The 20,721-nt window shown below is 35.1% G+C and overlaps 1 pseudogene; it reads right to left on the bottom strand.

The window, feature by feature from the left end:
* Window positions 1–14,000: 14,000 nt before the first annotated feature.
* On the bottom strand, window positions 14,001–20,460 carry LOC143386063 (tripartite motif-containing protein 51-like; annotated as a pseudogene).
* Window positions 20,461–20,721: the final 261 nt, after the last annotated feature.

The following is a 20,721-nucleotide window of genomic DNA, read 5'->3' as shown; positions in this document are numbered from 1 at the left end:
GGTCCTGTTCCAGTGATTGTCTGGAGTCGGGGTTCTGTTTGTGTGTTTCCACAGGGAGAACAGCAGCCGATTTGGATTCCAGAGAGACTAACCAAAGCAATTCTACAGACCAAAAAGAAGATGATTTGACTAAAATCCATAACAGCTGATATCCAGAGCTCCAGCTTGGCTACTTTTACATCTGTGACAGTGATTAACCAGAATGCTTTTTTCAATATCTATTTTATTATTGCCTTTTCCCAAATCATAAAGTTCTATTTTATTTTTTGAGCTCATAGTGACCTAGGTTAATGTGTTTCTGGTCAGTTTTATTTTTTGAATGTGGAGTTTTTAAACATTACAATGAATATTTCACCTGTGTGAAGCTACAAGGCCTTTACTATTGTCTTATGTGTTCTATGTTTGTGTACACACTTGTGTTTTGTGTTGTATGTCTGTATGTGCATATGTCCACAGATCATATATGAGAAGCACTCATGAAAAAATGGATCCAAATATTTTTTCTTATTCATGTGATTTTAATGGTTTAATTTAAATTGGGTAAACAGCTGTTGAGGATTGTTTTAATATGTGAAAAAATAAGAAGGTTAACAGATCTGTTCGTTTACTTTCACCTTTCCTTTTCATTATATTTAATAATTCTCTTCAGGATAATGTAAATTGTTCAGAAAATTGTTTTTTTAGTACCTGTTGGAATGTTACATAATTTTTTTAGCATCATTGCCAGAATTCCTATCTTCATCACAGTGCCTGTGAAGACAAAGATAAAACCAAACTACAGCTTCTATGATAGCTATCACAGTAAACTGTATAAACTGATGCATCAATGAATACTAACTCAACAAGTAATGCTCAATCAAGGAGTCAATTTACTTTAGGAGGAAATGGACATATTGATAGATTCCTCCACTTTGAACTGCTTGCAGAACTTGCCTGGACTATGTATCATTTGTACACATTGTGAACTATCTGTTGGTACAGCAAATTGTGGTAGTGCTGGTGTATCTTTGCTGATGCTGTCACTGGTGATATAGTTTTTCCAAAGGAGCCATCAATTGGCTTGGTGTCCTGGCATTTCTGTATCCTCATCCCTTCTACTAGTGATGGCTAAATTTGGGGGCCAACAGAAGTGAGGCAAAGAACCTCACCACCCCACTGGTGCATAGGCCTATCCACAAGTATGGCTGTATGCTGGACTGGTAGTCAGTGACAGGTATGATCCAATTGCAGTGGTACCAACCTAAGACAGGAGGCTGACACATAGAGGTCAGCTCATCCGATGAAGGGTAAGGACCATATGTTGTATTGGATAACCTAACAGGCACGGTCCCCTAGCCACATTGCTTGTTGTTTAATTAAACAGAAGTGGAGAGATGCTGAGAGCCATAGCCAAGTAGGAATGATGCATGGCAGTTTTGGTTGAAAGGTGACCCCAGCAAGCCATTGAGATGATAATGATTATGTTAAGATCTGCATTCAATGGAGATTAGACCCTTGCTGTCTCCCTAGATCTGCTAATTTGGAGCTCTCTCGGGACTCCAGGAGAGTTCCCATTGGTTGGGGAAGTGCAGTAGGAGAGATTTCCGGAGGAGGGATTTCCTGTTGGTGTAGTGTGTCCAGGGAGCAGGCGACATGCATGCCATTGTTGGGAGATTTGGAAATAAAACTTGTTCCTGCTTGAGCGGCTCATGATTTAGTGCCCAGTCAGACTGTGGCACATGATCTTCATTTAAAGAAAATTAATCAACACAATTTTGCGTTCACACTGTCTTCAACACACAGTTATTGTTTTTAAACACACAATGAAGTTACATTCAAGAAAATGTTTTTCTCTTCCACCTCCTCCTCCTCCTCCTCTGCCTCCTCCTCTTCTTCTCCTCCTCCTTCTTCTTTTTCTTCTTCTTATTATTCCTTTTGTGGTTCTGGGAATTGAACCCAGAGCATGTGCAAGTGAGGGAACCACTCTATCAACTGAGGTGTATCTGAGTCCCTTCTAATCCTTTCTATTTTTTTTTCTTTTGAGACGAGGTCTTGCTAAGTTTCTAAGGCTGGCCTCAAACTTGAGGTTCTCCAACCTCAGCTTCCTGAATTACTACAATTGCTGGAATTAATAAGCATGTACCATCATGCCTGGCTCAAGTCAAAAATATTGAAGAAATACTAAAGTATAATGTTGTTGACTTTTACTGGGAAGGGCTACCTGAATTACAGAATTCCTAGGCATAGAGTTTCCTGACTTATCCCTGATCATTTGTAGCCAGTATGAACAAAAGTTCTGACTGGGAAATTCAAAGTGACAGCAGGGTACTGCCATATAAGAGAACAATTGGTAACATTCACAAAAATCACACTTCCATGCTCAAAAATTTATAAACACACCAACTTAGCCCTGAAGTTTCTCTGTGTAGTGAGGAAACATTGGGGAGGTGTTCAAGAGACTGTGGTGATCATCCTCCTTCAGAAAGAGAAGAAGAAACCTGCCTTTGGAGTCAATCAGTGTGCCATTCTTCCTTACCCAGGAATCCTTACAGATTTCTACATCCCTGTGCAAAGAGTCCTTCATATCCAATTTCCAATATTTCCCAGGGAACTCTTTGTTCCCCACACAGCAAAATAGTTAGAATTATCAGAATTCAAATATGAGTCTGGATGGATATGTTCAAATCTCAAACTTCTCAAATCATCAAATAGCTTGATGTTATGATCAGTTACTGCATTTTTAAAGAAAAATTTCACTGTGGAAAGAAGAGAATCTTCTGTCAAAATCATCTTTTAAATTCCTGTTATAAGAGAAGTTATACCTTTGAAACTTTTGGGAGGAGAATTGATTTAGAAGGCAGAAGTAAAGGCATAATTTTGTCTGGAGTATATTGCAAGTGTTCCAGAGCACCTGCAACAGAAACAAGAGCCCAATCACAGTGAAAACACAGCTAAAATTATTGACACTGTAACAAAAAGGGTGGTCATGCCTACTTCTTCCTCACTGCTTTTCATTTTGTCTGAGAACTGGAGGTCTGCATTTCCACTAAGTCCAAATAATTAACTATTTGCTTTCGTTCCGATTTAGGTTAACTATGGAAATCGATATACAACATCAACATTCACCAACTCATTTTATTTTTGTTGATGTGAAATATTGCTCTGTGAATTCAGGTATTTTATGTTTGTTCATGCATTTTAATATATTAAATTTAATACACTTTTATATGTTACATTTAATATAATACTTGTGAAATATTCAAATACTAAGATATTTTAAGTGAAAATATTTAAATAATGTCCATCACTAACTGCACTTAATTTAAAGTGAGAACATTCACTTTAATATATATATATATTATATATATATATAATATATATATATATATAATATATAATAAAGTAATTTATAATTGTAACTTTAATATATATATTATAATATATATAAATTATAAAGTAATTTATAATTGTCTGACTTATTTAAATGATTTTGCATCTATACCCTGAATTACATTTATTATTATACCACCCTGCACTTATTTTTTTCTTATTTAATCATGGTAACCAGATTACTAAATGTGATTATAGATACCAAGTGACAGGCCATTTTGGGCGGGGGGATATTAAAGGTTAATAAAGTTAAATATTTCCCACAGAAAATTATTACTGAAGAGCACTATACTGTGTTCCCATCAGTGGTTTGATGCACACCTTGGCAGCAGTTGAGCCTGTCTATCAGTCCAGTGATGGTCTGGGCAGGAAGTGCTGGCTTTATAGGCTGAGGCATGTGCAGCTGCACTGACTCACTACTGTAAGAAAGAAGAGGACATGAATCTTCTCGTGTAAAAGATGTCATCACAGTTTTAAAGGAACTACATTACCATTCCATTGAAAATATTTCTTGAAAACCTATTCTCAACAGAGTGTACCTCTATGGTAATGAGAAGGGACTCTTCCTAGGAGTCTTTATTACTTTATTTGCCTTTTAACTACTCATTCTCAGAGGTGCCAGTCTCATTTCCTAAGTAGGAATAACTATCCCATGCACCTCAGTGTTTCTAATATACAATAGAAAATCCTACAGAGTTGTATTTATGAATGCCAGCATTCAGCCCAGCAGAATATACATCCCTTAACCTCAGAAGAGAAGCTAACTTCTGATAAAGGGAACAGGAAATCATATTTGCACAAACATATGCACACACAGTTTATTATTATCTACAAAACGTATTTCTTCACTTTTTTAGAAATGACTTGATTCTTTTCATAATCACATGGTGCCCTAGTTGCACTAAAGACTAAACTAACTTTGTCAATAGGTCTCCCAAGTCCTGCCAAGAAAAAAGGCTGAGATTTCTTAATAAATAGGATGGTATTTTGTTTTTTGGAAAGTTCAGGTAAGTATCAAATATCATCACAGCAACCCTTGTTATAAATTCATTTTCATTTTTATCTCTCAGGACAATACTGGTATAGCGTATTTGACGAAACTGAATTCTTGAAGAATTCAGTGCCCACAGGGTGAGAAATAGTGAGTAGGAAGGACCTCGGTAGCACAGAGAAGATAATGTCTCTAATGAGGGCATTTCAAACCCACAAATTCTAAACAGAATTAAGGAACCATTAACTTTTACAAAATTTCTCCGTATTATCCAGTGGTAGGCAAAAATGAAATGTTCATGAATAAATGGTTATTTTCTGGTTCTTAGGAAAGCAAGCTTCAAAACAACAATTTATGAAGTAAACATTTGCTAGGACAGCTACTCACAAAATTCTATAAATTTTGCTTATTTGTAGTCAGAATAGAAGTTAAATTTTACCTAGATTATATCTAAAGAGGACAGAACCCTGATCATTGATGCAGGAGATGTAAAAATCTAGATGTGGCAACAAATAATGTGGTCAAAATTGAGAATTTCAGATTATATAAAACACTGTCACCTCCATCTCAGTGCTTACCTGAAGTAGCTCAACATAGAGTTTTTTGGGAATTTTTTACTAGCTTCTTATGTACTTCTCTGAGTTGTTTCTTCTTTTGAACCATTTTGGCTTTGCTTTTTTTGAGATGCTCAAAAATTTATTTGCTTTCCTTTTTAAGAATCTACATGTAGTTTTTCTTCCTCAAGAAGAATGGGACACAGTTACTTGTATTCAGCCCTCATCATCTCTTCCTGTAGTTACATGTAGCACTGTATGGATAGGTTGTCTAGATCACCTTTCCAGCATGATTTTATCTTCCTCCACTTAAACCTCTCTTTTTGGCCAGTACACTTTATCAGTATGTTACATATACCATGAATTCATATCTACCCATTTCTCAGAAATTGCAATTTCACTCCTCTTTAATCTTGATTATTTTTCTATTCTTTATAATGATAGAAGTTATCAAACCATCCTTTTATCTGCTTTTATCTACTTTTATCTGCTTCATGAGAGTGTAAAATATCCAAAAAAAAGTTTTGATTGATAATTTATCCTCCCACATATAAAATCATCTATGCAAGCAATTAGAATTTATAGATGAGTCACCGTTATTATTTACAATAGTGTAATAGTCTCATCTATGGTTAGTAAATAAATTTTAATCTCAAACCTCCCTGCAACACTGCTTGGTGATTTGTTTGACCAGCATAGCTAAATTTTACTTTCAGTATTAGGACCCATCAGAAAAGCTATGCCAAATATCCTTACACTATGATGCTAAAGTGATTCTAGTATGTTTATTTTTTCAAGCTGAATGTTAGGAAAATAGACTTACACTTACCATCCATGGATTAATAATTTTGTTCACTTCATTTAGATTTTTCTGATTTACATGGATCTTTTCCCATAATGATCTTTTTTGCTTTAGCAGCTTCTCCTTTATATATATATATAAAGTTGAGAAGAAAATACATTTGTTTCTATCTCACAAGGATAGAATAAACAAATAATATATAAGTAGTTTAGTAGGAAAAAAATTATACTACTTTCTTTTTTTAACCATTGATGATTATGAATTTTAGAAGATTTCAGGCTAAAAAAGTATAAAATGTAATATAGCCAGGAATATTGATATATAGCTTTCAGATAGTGGGACAATTGGCATGAAAATTGGGATTTTTCTGATGCTCTCCCCCAATAATTGCAAAGCACTTTATGCTATTTATTCCCTTGTGTTAGTATATATGCATGCTACATAGAAATATTTTATATTTATTATTTTAGTAACATGTAACTCATTTGAAATGAGAACTTTCAAATGTCTTAGTGTTAAACTCAAAATTAAAATAGCCATGTACCTTATCGCTAGCCCTGTAGAAGCAAGCTCCACTAAGGCAGGTATATTATTATACTTTATTTATTGCTTACACATTTGGTACTTAGCTTCTTCTTTGATACTTAGAATATTAGGTAGCATGCAGTAAAGAATAGGGCAATCATCATCAGGATCCTCACCTTTGTTATAATACCTGAGCTCCCTCACTCACTTACCTGGTACTCCTCAGTAGCCCCTACTACTGAAGGAAGTTCCTGAGCCCTGTGCTTCTCAGAGCTGGAGCAGAGCAAATACAGCAGGGGGGTTTCCTCTTCACAGAAGATCTTCTTTGTCTCTTTGTGGATCATGCACATCTTCTTCAGAGCTCAGGAATTTCCTGAGACTGGCCTTTCTGGAATTGGACATCAAATTCTTCAGAAGAATATTGTTTTGACATATTTCTATTTTTATGGCTCTCTGCACACTAGACAATAGGCAGGAGTTTGGGCTTGTTCCCAAGAAAGGCAGAGAAAGGGCCAACAAAAGCTGTGCCCATTGCCTATGGTGGCTGGGTCCATCATGTAGTTCAGGCAGATGGAGCAGGTGCATTCTTTCTTGAAGGCATGTGAGATTTCTAAGTCCATTTTCTGAGGGAAGAATATCAATAGATTTTATTCATCTATCTTTGAAGAGAAAACGTCCTGAATAAAATTTTACTCAAGTTCTTACTGCATAGCACATTTCTGCCTATGGCAAAATAGACTTCCTTTTTATATATGACCAAATACAAAAATTAATAAATAAACAGATAACAAAAATAAATTATGCATTTAAGAGAATATCACTCTCTACCTAGTCTAAACTATTACAAAGCAGCACTTCACACTGTGAAAATATAAAATTATTTTAATCTGTTCCAGAAAACAAGGCATCATTTATAAGTTCATTTAGCTAAAGATTTGTGTTCTCATTTCTACAGTGGTTGAATTTCTAAAAATATGAGGAAAGGAATATTCCTAAATATATTTTTAGGTTTACAAGTGCAAAATTACAAGTTATCTGGAAACTAATTTCTGAATCCTTATAAAATACAGAGGACCAACTAGGGGATACACAACTAACAAAATTAAATTAATTATCACTTTAATTCCAAATTATATCTAAGCAAAGAAAGAAGAAGAATGATTTTTTTACTAAGTAGAGAAACAGCATCATTTCTTAGAAATAACCTAATTTGATGATCATTTAAAATATGAAATTTGACTTGATTTGGCTTGGGAAAGTAGCTACAGTTCCACTATAAATTGTGTACTTACCTAACCAGTGGTTCCATGGTTTCACCAGTGCTTGTTGCAGAAGGGAAAATATGAAGTCAGCTGGAGGATCACGTGCTCAAATTGTAGAGGACGTAGATTAAAATATCTCTTTGAAAGGTGAATTTCAAAATGTGCTCTAGAGAAGATGAGCTTGTATCCAGGTGTGCCCTTTTACTGAGTGCTGAAGACCACATCCAGTTTTTCCTTGATTGTATTTCAAGATCCTTCCAATCAATGCTAGAGTAAGTTATTGGGTTAGTGTGGGTGATTGGATCAGTGTGGATGCTTAATATGAGGTTGATTAGATTTCAGATACAGAATATTGATGTATCACCTTATCTAATCTTCATAAATAAAGCCCCACAGGGTCACCAACAGTCACTGATTAAAAAAAAAGTGAATCCTCAGTTTCAGATTGTATCTCTATTTTTTTAGTTGTGTTCTTTTAATTTTCGGCTTTTAAAAACATAGAAAGAGGATGTCATCAATATATGATTTTTAGTAAATATATTTGATCATTTATAAATATTTTGCCTAAGATTGATTTTAGTTTTATTCTGTCACTATGAGAGGGATTTAGTTTAGAAATTTTATTTTACTCACCAGATATGGGGGTGCATGCCTATATTCCTAGCTGGGGAAGCTGAGGCAGGTGGCTCAGCCGTTCAAACCCCAGCCTCAGCAATTAGTAAGGTCCTAAGCAAATCAGAAAGGACCTATCTCTAACTAAAATGTGAAAAAGGGCTGGGATGTTGCTCAGTGGTTAAGTGCCCCTAGGTTAAATCCCTGGTACACACAGACACACACACACACACAGGCACACACACACACAAGAAATAAAGAAAATGATTTTGTTTTTCTTACTTCAATCTAATGCTTTCCAGTAAGAGACCTAAGGACTTGCCTTGCAATGGCTTCTTAAGGAATGGCAGATTTTCAGCGTAAACTGCAAGACCAGATGAGGCCACATCCTCCAACCCATCCTGTTTGGAATGCAAAAGGTGCCACCACGAAGCCTCTACAGACTCTTTATACACTGGATGGACTTTCCTAGAACTTCCCTTGTACACAGATTAGTATCAAGAATGAATTTGTTCAATTGTTACTAATTATAATCTTAGGATGTAAAATCAAGACTTTTAAAAATACCATATGGTATGAAAACACAAGCTTTGATTTCTAATACAAGAATCCTGGGCTTTAAGGGAGAGTGTTCAGAAAAAGTAGCTGCCCTGAAATTTCCTGAGCTGCAAAGGCATTAGGCTTCCCAAAAGGCCCTGTTTTTTTCCCCAGATTTTCAAAGTGTTAGATGAGGAAAGCTCCTCATTTCTAGAGATCTCAAATGTTTACATTTGCTAAATTTCTTCCCTAAAAGATAAATCAAGGAGATACAAGCTCTAGAACACTGGCTTGGGCAGCCATACTTTCCATCTGGAAGGTGCAATGTGGTCACAGTAATTTCTGACACCTTGGATAAAGCAGTTATATAAAAGGTCTAGCTCAGGCAAATATTTTGAGACAGCTGCTGTCCACAGGGGTTTATGTCAATAATTCCAGGTACTCAGGAGGCTGAGGCTATTTGGAAGGATAAAGAATTTAAGGCCAGAATGTGAAAATGAGCAAGATGATCTAAAAAAAAAATGGTTGGGAGGACTGGTTTCAGACAATGTTAATGCCGCTAAAAATTTAGCAATGAACTTGAGTTTACCTGGGAACCAGCAAAGCATTCACTACTTCCTGTTGAAGTGTTTGGGAGTATTATAGGGGAGAGAAAAAACATGCCAAATACTCTGTGAGTCTGTGACATCAAGATACTTAACCTCTGAGCTACTTACTGCTTCTATCTCTTATGCTGGTGGAGGCATGGTACAGGCAGGAGGTGGAAGCTACAAGCTAAAGACCCAGACATTCTGCACAGACAGCCAGGGTGGCACACTGTTAATCCTTTTGCATGTAGCCAACATCATGAACCTTTAGAACACAATTCAATCTCTATGTTTCTTTCTCATTATTTTTATTTTTAAAGGTTTATATCAGGGCTGGGTTGTGGCTCAAGCGGTAGCGCACTCGCCTGTCATGCGTGCGGCCCGGGTTCGATCCTCAGCACCACATACAAACAAAGATGTTGTATCCACCAATAACTGAAAAATAAATATTAAAAATTCTCTCTCTCTCTCCTCTCTCACTCTCTCTTAAAAAAAAAGTTTATATCAATAGCTTAACTTTTAAAATTTGCCTTTTAATATCAGACAGAATAATAAATAAAAGACTTTACCAAACTTTTTCTGTAGAAAAGTAATAAATCTGATCTATCTACAAAACCATGGAATAAAATGTCATTTTGTAGCTAGAATGGTGGTACACTCCTGTAAACTCAGCTACTAAGGAGACTGAGGCAGTAGAATCACATGTTTGTTTATAGGTTGGGCAATTTAGCAAGGACCTGGCTCAAAATAAAAAAAAAAAATGAGTAGGCCTGGAGATTTAGATCAATGATAGAGGACCACTAAGTTCAATTCCCAGTACCACACATATGCAAAAAGAAAATTATTCCCTTTCCCTTTCCATTCTGTATAAGTAACCCTAAAAGTTCAAACAAAAGATAACAAAGTCACAAATTGCAAGGACACCTTACCCACCTTTTATAGAACTGTGCCAACTGATCTAACTGTAAAGAGTTCCAGCACCTGTGCCACATCTCAATGTAGTACGGTTGTTTGCTTGGTGTCTGAGTGGTGTTTGTTTTATTTTGTTCTTGTTTATTTTTAAATGCTATGATTTTCTTATAAAATCTAACAATTCTGTGATAATGTAGAATGTAAACTGACAGGCTTTCTCTCATACTAGACTTTACCTTTGTGTGTAGTGTCTGAATCAATCTGGTGGGATGTTGAGTTGGTTTGGAATTCATTATTGATGTCATTATTTCAGTGCTTTTGGGCTGCATATTCACCAAGCATTACTTTGTTTTTACGGTTGGACTGGTTCACCAGTTTGTCTCAATAACTGCTCCACACTCTATTTCTCCCTATAAACACTTTCAGGCTCTCAGACAAACTGCTTTTACATGTTACTCATCACTTGCTAGTTCATTAGGCAATGGAAATATGAAGGATATAGGAGCATTTTTGTGATTCTAAAAAAGCCAAGATCTTAAGCACATTCCATGACCCTGATTCTTAGGAGGGGCTTTATCAGTGATCATGTCCACCTTTACCTATAGGTCTAACTAATCACATATTTGTATCTGCTTTAAAGTTTTTCACTGATTTTTATATATCTTTATTTCTCCTTTCCAAAATTGTAATTCCCCAAAGGCAATAATATATTTTGCTCTTCTCTTTGTGGCTTAAAGTTTTGTAAAACAGGAGAGATAATCATTCTCCTGATAAAGAAATGATCTTCCCCTCAATTGCAATTTGTCCTATATTTTATTCCCAGTTATTACTGACCTGTATACGTATTTTTTTAGGAAGTTATTTACTATTTTAAGTTTGGAGCTTGGGATACAGCTCAGTTGGTAGAGTGTTTACCTTGTATGCACAAGGCCCTGGGTTCAATCCCCAGCACCCTGCCAAAAAAAATTTTGTTTTAATGTTACTTCATGGAGTCTGCAATTTATTTAAGTAATCCCCCATTGATATTGTGTGTGTGTGTGTGTGTGTGTGTGTGTGTGTGTGTGTGCATGTGTGTGTGGTAAAATTATCTAAAACATATTCTCTTAGTAAATATCCAATATATCTTTTCTTAGATACATACAGTGAAAAAACTGAGTATTTTTTTCAGCTTATGCTTTTGAGATTCATTCACATTGTCGAAATGAGAGTTTGTTCATTTTCATTGCTTCATAGAATTGCTTTGCATGAGTTTATAACTATTTATTTATCTATTTTACTTTTGGTAAGTATTTTTGGCTACAAATTTTAGGGCATTATTTGAAGTGCTGAAAGGAGCAACATTGCATATAAGTTTTGCCTAACAAGTATATGTAGAAATTGCTGATAATATATATTTATCCATTCTGGAATATCTAAGCCTTAGGATATGCTGTCAGTAAGTAAGCCAAAATTTATTTTTTCAATTAGTATTTTCTCTAGCCTTGAGTAAACTTCTTTTATTCTACATTTTTTTCAACACATATTATTCATCTTTAAATTTGATTTATTCTAATCAAGGTCTAGTGATTCAATTTATGGTTTGAATTTGCAATAATCTAATGTCTCATAAAAGTGAGTACTTTTTCATATTTCACTGATTACAAATGTGTTTTCTGTTTTGTGATGTTACCATTCAAGAAAAGTTATTTAATTTTTTAGCAGATTTACTTTTCTTTTTTTACCAAACTTTATGCATCTGTATTAGTCAAGGCTCTCTAGAGGAACAGAACCAACAGGGTATATATAATTATTGAAAGGGGATTATTACATTGGCTTACAGAATCAGAAGCTGTACAATCCCACAATGGCTATCTTCAGGCCGGAGTTCTGGAGAAACCAATAGCTGCTGAGTCTAAGGTACTGACGCTTCAGAACAAGAGGGATTAATGATGTAGCCCCAGTGGGATCAAAGACGTGGAAACAACCTGATAGTCACTGGTCAGAGTCCCCTTTGGAAGAGTAAAGGAGGTGGAGTCTGATGGTCTCAGAATTTTGCAGCATCAATCTAGAACCCCTCAAGAAAAATCAAGCTAGAGGGCATTGATGCCTCATTTTTCCAACTTTTATTCCATCCAGGGCCTCAACCTATGGCTGCCATAGGGTGAGTCTGTATTTCAGTTTGCTGTCCCATATGACAATCATTTTAGAAACATTCTCATTGACATTCCCAGAAGCATCCTAAACTTAAGCATACTTTAATCCAAACTGACAATTCAGAACCACCAACATAGTATCTATGATGCATATATATTGTATCTTTCATACATACTTGGTAAATATATTTTTTGGAGGGAGGGGCACTGGGAATTGAACCCAGGGAAGCTTTATCACTGAATCACATACCATGTCACTTCTATTTTTTGAGAAAGTATCCCACTAAGTTGCTTAGAGCCTTGGTAAACCTCTGACCATACTGCCATAGCCTTCCAAGTGGCTCCGATTAAAGGCATCTACGATCATGCCTGGTTCTAGTTATATTTTTTTTTTGAGAGAAGATTTTGCTTTATTGCTCTGAACACATGGAATCAAACCAACCACTTATTCAGGCTTCCAAGTAGCTACAGGCACAGCTTATAGTGCATGGCAATTTTCCAACTCCAGTTTTGTATGTTTACCCTTGAGGAATAGTATTTTTAAGCAAAAAGTCATTAATTTTAATGCAGACCAATTAATTTTTTCCTCAATGATTATTGTTTTTATGTCTTGTCTGGGCAATTTCTCTATGAGACTTAAGTCAATCTGTAAAGGACTATGTATAGGTAGGGCTCAGGTTTCTTTTTGTCCACTTGTATAACTATTAGATTCAGCTCTAGATTGATTGTCTTGTGGTTGCCGATGCAAAGGAGAATACTAATAATTGTAAATATTCACATGTATGATTATAATTTTAGAAAAGAAATCATCACACAGACAATTAGGCATGATTACTCAGTATTATGGACAGGATAAATATATAGTAATATGGTTTGAATATGCTTTGTCCTCAATAAAAACCAAGTTAAAGTGTAATTTCATAGAGGAGTGGTGTTTGGGGATGGGGCCTTTAAGTCATGAAAAATGATCAGTGCCTTTCTCCTGGGACTGAACCTAAATAAAAGAGTGAATTCTGGGCCCTTGGAGAGTTATTTTTAAGAAAGTGCATTGTTATGAAGGATGCCACCCCTGTCCTCCAACATTCTGCACTGAAAGATTTCTTCTTCTGCTTCTCTGCTATGAGCAGATTTATTATGAAACACACCAGAAACTGAGGCACCATGACCAAGAACTTACCTGTTTTCAAAACTGTGAGGTAAGTAAATCTTTTCTTTATAATTTACTCAGTTGCAGATTTTGTGTGAAAACAACAGAAAACGGACCAAAATGAGTAAATTAAAGTTAGATAAAAAAGAAGGGAGAAAATTATGTTCTTACAACCATTGAGTCTTTATGGTTATGCTTGTTTGGTTAGAGAATAAGACATGTTCTCTTAGGTTGAATTTTAACTTTATTAAATCATACTTTATCTATTCTTTCATTTGTGACAGTTCAGGAATAAAGTAAAACCAGAAAGTATATTCTGTTTCATGTACCATAGGCAATTATATTCCTCAAATGAATAAATTTTTAAAAAACATAAATTTTAGGAATATATGGGCTTTTAATATTATCACCATAATTAATAACACATTAAATAGGTTTTCACAACATTAGAAGGAATGTAAAGTTAACAAAATGCAACCTGTTTGTCATGTTTGATAAGACCCAAGGTGGAGGGCTTCCTTAGATGTTGAATTTCCCATACATTGGGGCATAGTCCTTATCTATGTCTGGTCACAAGTGATGACAGCAGAAAACAAGCTAAAGATAGGGAGAAAAGGTACAGGAATGAATCCTGTATATCAGCAAATTTGAGCAACATTAATAAAGCTCACAGTTCTAACTTCATAACCCAGAAATACTCCTATTTGACTAATGGGCCTTGGTACATATTGAAGTACAATTGGGGAGGTGGTAAAGAGATTGTAATGGAAACCTTCCTTAACACATCCAAGAAGTAAGAGCCCCTCCAACTCATCCATCTTGTAATTTCTGTTCTTTTTCCAATAATCATTACAGACTCCGAAAGCCCAGTTCCAAGAGTTGCCCAGTTTCAAGGGTCTCCCACTTCGCCTCCCAGTAATATCTACCAATGGTAAAAGTCTGAGTACCCCACGCAAGAAAGCATTCTGATGTTAGGCTGATCCAGGAGGCACCTTGTGGATCACATCCAACATTCATGCTTCTCAACTCTCTTTACAGGAAGACGTGGCAGTTGGCTCTTTCAGGACACAGAGTAATAGCAACTGTCAGAAAAATATTGCAGACATGAATGTAAAAAATAAGAAGTTAAAGTCTTTAAAAAAAGTCTTCCTGTGAAGAAATGATATTACTGAGAAATGTGATATTGTAACAGCAACAATGATTTTGGATGTAAAAATCTAATAAATTAAGGGCATGAATAGTAATTCTACAGAACAAATAAATTCCTTACCACAGACTCATAAATTTGTTGACAATGTGAAAAATCAAATATTGAGTTGAATATGAAACCAATATCTTTTAATTTTATTTTTGTTTCAAAATAGCTACAGAGAGGATGTCCTGAACTCTCTGGAGACATAAAAAATAAGTATCAGAAAAATATTCCTATTTCAAAAAAAAAAAGGTGTCATTCTTTGGATGAGAGGTGAAGATTTTCTCTCTTGTAAGCTTTTATAAGCAACTGTATAAAAATCTATTTATATATTTTAGAAAGTATCACTTTATGAAATTAATTCTTTTTCATTTCCTAAATATTCAAATATATTGTACATGCTGCTGGAATCCACTTCAATCCTTTCTGTTATTCCTCAAATCTTGTAATTTTAGAAAGAATAATTTAATATTTATTTATGCAAATCTTTTCACTATCCCTAAGTTTTCTGCATGTTCTGCACTGCCCTGAATTTATGAGATTTAACATGCAGCTTTTTATATTGAGCAAACTGAAATCATTTTTATTTTTATTTTCCTTTCTTGGTGATAAAGTTGATTTATTTTCTCAGATTTTCTATAGCTATTCAAAATTTTATGTCATATAAATCATATATACCCATGGTACAAACAACATAAAGTACTATTCAACTATTTACCCCCCAAAGCTTCTCCTAACAATTCAAATTTAGCAGAGTAAGGTGGCTTATGTCTGAAATCCCAGAAGACTGGGATAAGCAGATGAAAAGTTCAACGCCAGCTTGGGCAAATTCATGAGACTCTGTTACAAAAAATACTGGGGCTGCATATCTGGCTAACTGGTAGGGTGCTTGCCTAATATGTGGGAGGCCCCAAGTTAAAATGCCAGGGCCATTTTTTTAAAATACTGAACATACTGAACAACTGCATAAATTTGTTTGTGAAATTGAATAATGAAACTTAAATCTGAGTATATCTCTGTTTATTAAAATTACCAATTTTTATATTGCTTGTTTTATATATACCTCAGGACATATGAGCCTGGATTATATTTATGTAGTTTTTTTTTATTTTTCACTCTTTATACTGTAAATTTGACTATAGATACATACTCAAGGATTTGCAGTCATATTATTTATTTATAAAAATAAGTAAGATATTTAATAAAAGGGAAATACCACCCATGTGGTCCTAAGAACAAATAATACATATGAGAATACTGACAAAGCGCTTATGTTTACCTTGAAAGCAATTGAGCTGTGGATTAATCCAGTGATGGGCCCTGCACTGAGTTCTGGATTCAGAGGCTGGGCTATATACAGCTGCATAGATTCAATCCTGCAATAAAGAAGATGCAGTGAACATATGTAAAGTCAGAAAATCATGACTTTTCTTGATATGACCCTTTATAACAATTCTAGCAACACACAGGTGTGGAAATACAGAAATCATCACTTTGTGAAATTAATTCTTATTCACAGTTCCTAAATATTTAAATATATTTTAAATGCTGTTGAAATCCATTTTAATCCTTTCTGATACTCCTCAAATTCTGTAAATATGCTTAGTTTTCTGTTCACTTGCATATATATAAGAGTAAAAATCTGGTGTCCATTTCCAGTCTGCACTGAAATCTCCCTATCTGCAGTCAAAAGCTTCTCTAAGAACTAGAACTGGCTATTGCCTCCTTCACAGGGAGACTGTCAGAAGAATTCTAGGCAGTGATATCTGGTTTCTGGAGCTGAGCTAGCCTGGAGGACCCACAGAGTTCTAATGCTTTAAGTTTATTTCAACTATCATTTTAAACTGTCAACTTATACATACAAAATTAACAAATCTCTAGAGGTTTCACACATTGGAGCACTCTACCTCTCCTGTTAGCCTGTGTTCCCACTATTAGCTCTGTGAGGTGTTTGACTTCATCAACCTTGTGTATACTTAGTATTTCTCCTTCATCTGCATAGGCTTTCCAGAACTGGAAAGAAAACCAGGAATGGAAGGATTTTGAAATAATTTCTCTTTTGCAACATTTTTATTGAAGCTACTCCTAAAATTACTGAGAATGAGAACTAAGAGAGATGTCAAATAGGTGGGGGAAGAAAAAAGCAGATCAATTACAAGAGGGACTGAGTATTCCAATGAATCATGCGCTGTAATAGTCCTGACAAGTACTGTAAAAACTGCAAAAGGATCTGTTGGGAGGCATGTAAACATTCACCTGTACATTGTGTCTCCAATGACCTGGGAAAAGAAAAATAAAAATTCTGAGTGATTTTTACAAGATCCCTCTACCATTAAGTACAGTGTGAGATTTTTGAATCAGCTCCAGAAGCTACTAGTTCCCAAGAAGTTCTGTCTTCCATCCTAGGGTGCATTTCCAACTTCTTTTCTACTCAATAGAACACAGTCCACTATAGAATCCTGGTAAAGTGTGGTTCTGCAATATTCTGTGTGTGTGGGAGGGGATGATGCTGTGGAGTCTGGGTTCTGCTGCAACCATAAATAAATCCCAGCAATTGTCTAAAGACCCTGTGTCTCAGGTGAGCAGACACAAAGCAGTAACAATAAGGTCAATATTCCTGAATCACCCCATCTTGTTATGTCTGTGAATTAACAAGAATACCCATGTGCAGCTTACTACTTGGTGAATTTCTAAAAGTCCCAAATATGTTGTTGATTTTCAGAAGGGGACTATCCATTAATCATTCCATACATTTTTGTTACTTACAGATAACATAGGAGGGATCCTTGTTTTTAGAATTTCTTGGAAGAAGTGACCTCGTAGCAAAGTAATCACAGTTGTGGAGAAATATGTTTGTACAACCAAACTTGAAGCAACAAGGGAAGTGGATTTCAGTTGTGAAATGAAATAGCTATACATGCCTGTCCTATATCCCCATGTATCAGTAGTTACCTGGAGTGACTCCACATCTTGTCTGTGGCATATTTCCTTCAGGTCATCTTGAGATCTCTGTCATATGAATCATTCTGGTTTTACTCTCTTTGAGCTGCTCAAAAATGTCTTTCCTCTCTTTCTGCATTTTGTCTGAATGATGCCATTCTTCCTCATAGTAAAATGGAGGCATCTTCCCATATTCAACTCTGATTGCTTCTCTTCTTAAATATATGTAGTTCTGCAGTAAAATTAAATTCATCAAAATATGAACCTATCCCTCTAAATCCTGTTGAAACTCCCTAATTCTAGGACTTCACTTTCCTATGTTTATATATCAATATACCACCATTGGAATTCCACATCATGTACTATCACAAGAATGGGATTCTAATCAGAATAAGTTATAATCTAAGTATGAATAATAGGTCAAAGTACATTCTACTGTCATGTGTATTTTAAAAGGACAAACAAAAAATAAAATAAACTCCCAGATTCTTATTTGTATTATTAACAATCATATTTAAGCCTTCATCTTGTCAAACTTTCAGAATCCACAAATTTTTATTCCTTTCCTTTTTTACAAATACTCATGGCTCGTTTCTTTCTTTCTAATTAATTTGCTGAGGCTAGACTCAAACTTGTAATCTTTCTGCCTTAGCCTCCCAATCAGCTGAGATTACAAGACTGCACTACCATGTCCTTTTCTCTGCATCAACAGTTTTAATCAACAGGTTACATTCACTTAATTCATGATAAAGAGTTTTCTAAAACAATCCACACACACACACAAAAATTGTTTTATCCTTTCCAACCCATATGTGAGGAAACATAACCCATTTCATACTTAAGGACTTTAGACTACAATGAATAGATTGAAATCCATTCACTCTTCTTGAGTTTAAGCCAATTCACTTAAACCTACATACTGTAACTTCAGAGTACAATAGTCATCTCCAAGCACTTCACCCAGCTAACTGTAATACTGAAGTGTCATTTAGCACCTGATCTTATTATCTCTCTGATACCATTTTCTTAAATTCTCTTCAAAAGTCATTCCAATCTATGACATCAACTTTACCATAACTTCAGTAACCTCCCTCCCAATATACCAGTGCAATTATTTATTATGTGCTTCTCTCTGGGTTGACATTCTATGGCTATGTTCCTCTTCAGAATTTAATCTTAAAGCATTTTTTGAGTTAAAAATTTTGCCACCAACTATTTAAAATTTAAACCTAATTTGCAGTCTGTGCTCTTTTACTCATTTTCACCTTTCCTGCTTAATTAGTCTAAAAAATGTTATTGTGCTCTAATATATCAAGAATTTTACTTATTTACATGATGGTCATTTTCCTTTCTGATTTGTATCTTAACCTTTCCAATAAGAGATTTTTGCAGCCTTGTTTTCTGCATGTTATTTAGCTTATTATTTGTAATAGAGTTATCATGAAACAATTTTTAAATTAATTTTAATTTAAATTATAAGACACTCAGGATAAACATCCACAAAAAAATTAGTTATTTAAAAATTATTCTCAAATTTGTAATCTTCTACTCAAACACAAAGCTGCTTCACTAATCATATTTCCCCTCCATACTTTATATAATGCTGTTAAATATTAATTCTTTGGAGTAATTTCAGACTGTTCTTATATTTGAACCATTTATCCCTCTCTCTGAAATTTTGCACCCATTTATGACCACTTATTTTTCACTAGCAGTCAGCTTAATCTGCTTTGGAAGCTACATTTGAATTTTCAGTAACTACCAAATGCCACTTTTGCCTGCCATTTACATCATCCCAGCACATATGACATTTTGAAATGGCCTAGTTTTTTATACCTGTTGTGTAAGTACTAAGTGTACCTTTACATGTAGTAAAGCAGAGTAATTTTGATAATATCTGTGTCTCAAATAGAAACCCTATCTAAGGGCCAAACTGGTATAACTAGAAACTGAGGAAATACTTTTACTATTGACTCCTCCCCTTTCTTGTTCAATCCTAGAGAATACTAGAGTTTCAGATCTATTTCCTACTTTAAATATTGCATATATGACCCCTAAGTTTATGTTGAAGGCAGAAGTATAGCACTAACCTCCCATGAGTCCATAGTCAATATCTCCATGGCCAGGTTTCTGTGACTTTCACAATATTTTTCCCATAAACATTGCATTTTCTTCAGCAGATTCTTCTGTACAAGAACCATAAGTTAGAGAAGCAGCAAAAAAATAGTGTAACATTCAGACCTTCACATAGGGAAGAAATCAGAAATGAGAGATAAATTAACCTCATTGAAAATAATAGGGTCATTATGTTTTCTTTGTTCCTTTCAGATGTTTGTCAAATATGGGAAGCCTGAGACTTGGAACCCAGAAGGCATTCTGAATGGGAAACATAGAGTCATCTGTTCCCCCAAGAAAACAGACCCATGTTGATTTCTTTGATTTTTTAAGAATGGATCTGCAGAGGAATCACTTTCCCTGTGCTCCTCAGCAGCACTTTCGATTGGCCATGTGTGTGAGCTTCATGCTCCTGGGATTTAGAGCAGAGCAAACAGAGAAAGTTCTTGTCTTCTTCACAGAAAATCTTCTTCATCTCCTTATGAGTCTCACGCATGTGTTACTCCAAGCTCAGAAATTGGCAAAGACTGTTTGTTTGTTTTTTTTTTTCCTGGTCAGGGCTGCCAGTTTCTTCACACAAACATTTGTTTTAAAGTCTCTGTTCTGTACCATCTGCTTGCATACAGAGAAGGTAACAAGAACTGAGAGATCATGCCAGCCAAGGTAGATACAGGGCCTACAAAAGCTGTGCCCACAGGCTAAGGTGACTGGATCTATAAAGTACTTCATGCAGATAGGGCAGATGATTTCCTTCTGGAAGGCTTGCTTCATTCTGGAATCCATATTTTTGAAGAAGAAGAAGAAGAAGAAGAAGAAGAAGAAGAAGAAGAAGAAGAAGAAGAAGCAGCAACATGTTATTTCTGAGTCTGATTAGGCAAAATGGTTCTTCAGACCCATACCTGGGGAGTAATAACTACATTTTAATTTTCTTAAAAAATGGTCATTAAAGTAGTACAAACTCTATTCTATAACACAAAAGAACTGATGCAAAAGGAGAGCCTTCAGCTTTATGTCAGGCATAATTCTGACTAGATAACTCATATT

Source organism: Callospermophilus lateralis, assembly GCF_048772815.1.
Source record: "Callospermophilus lateralis isolate mCalLat2 chromosome 14 unlocalized genomic scaffold, mCalLat2.hap1 SUPER_14_unloc_1, whole genome shotgun sequence".
NCBI classification, from domain to species: domain Eukaryota; kingdom Metazoa; phylum Chordata; class Mammalia; order Rodentia; family Sciuridae; genus Callospermophilus; species Callospermophilus lateralis.
The sequence above is the reverse complement of the archived record's forward strand: the minus strand, read 5'-3'. Positions and strand labels throughout refer to the sequence as shown.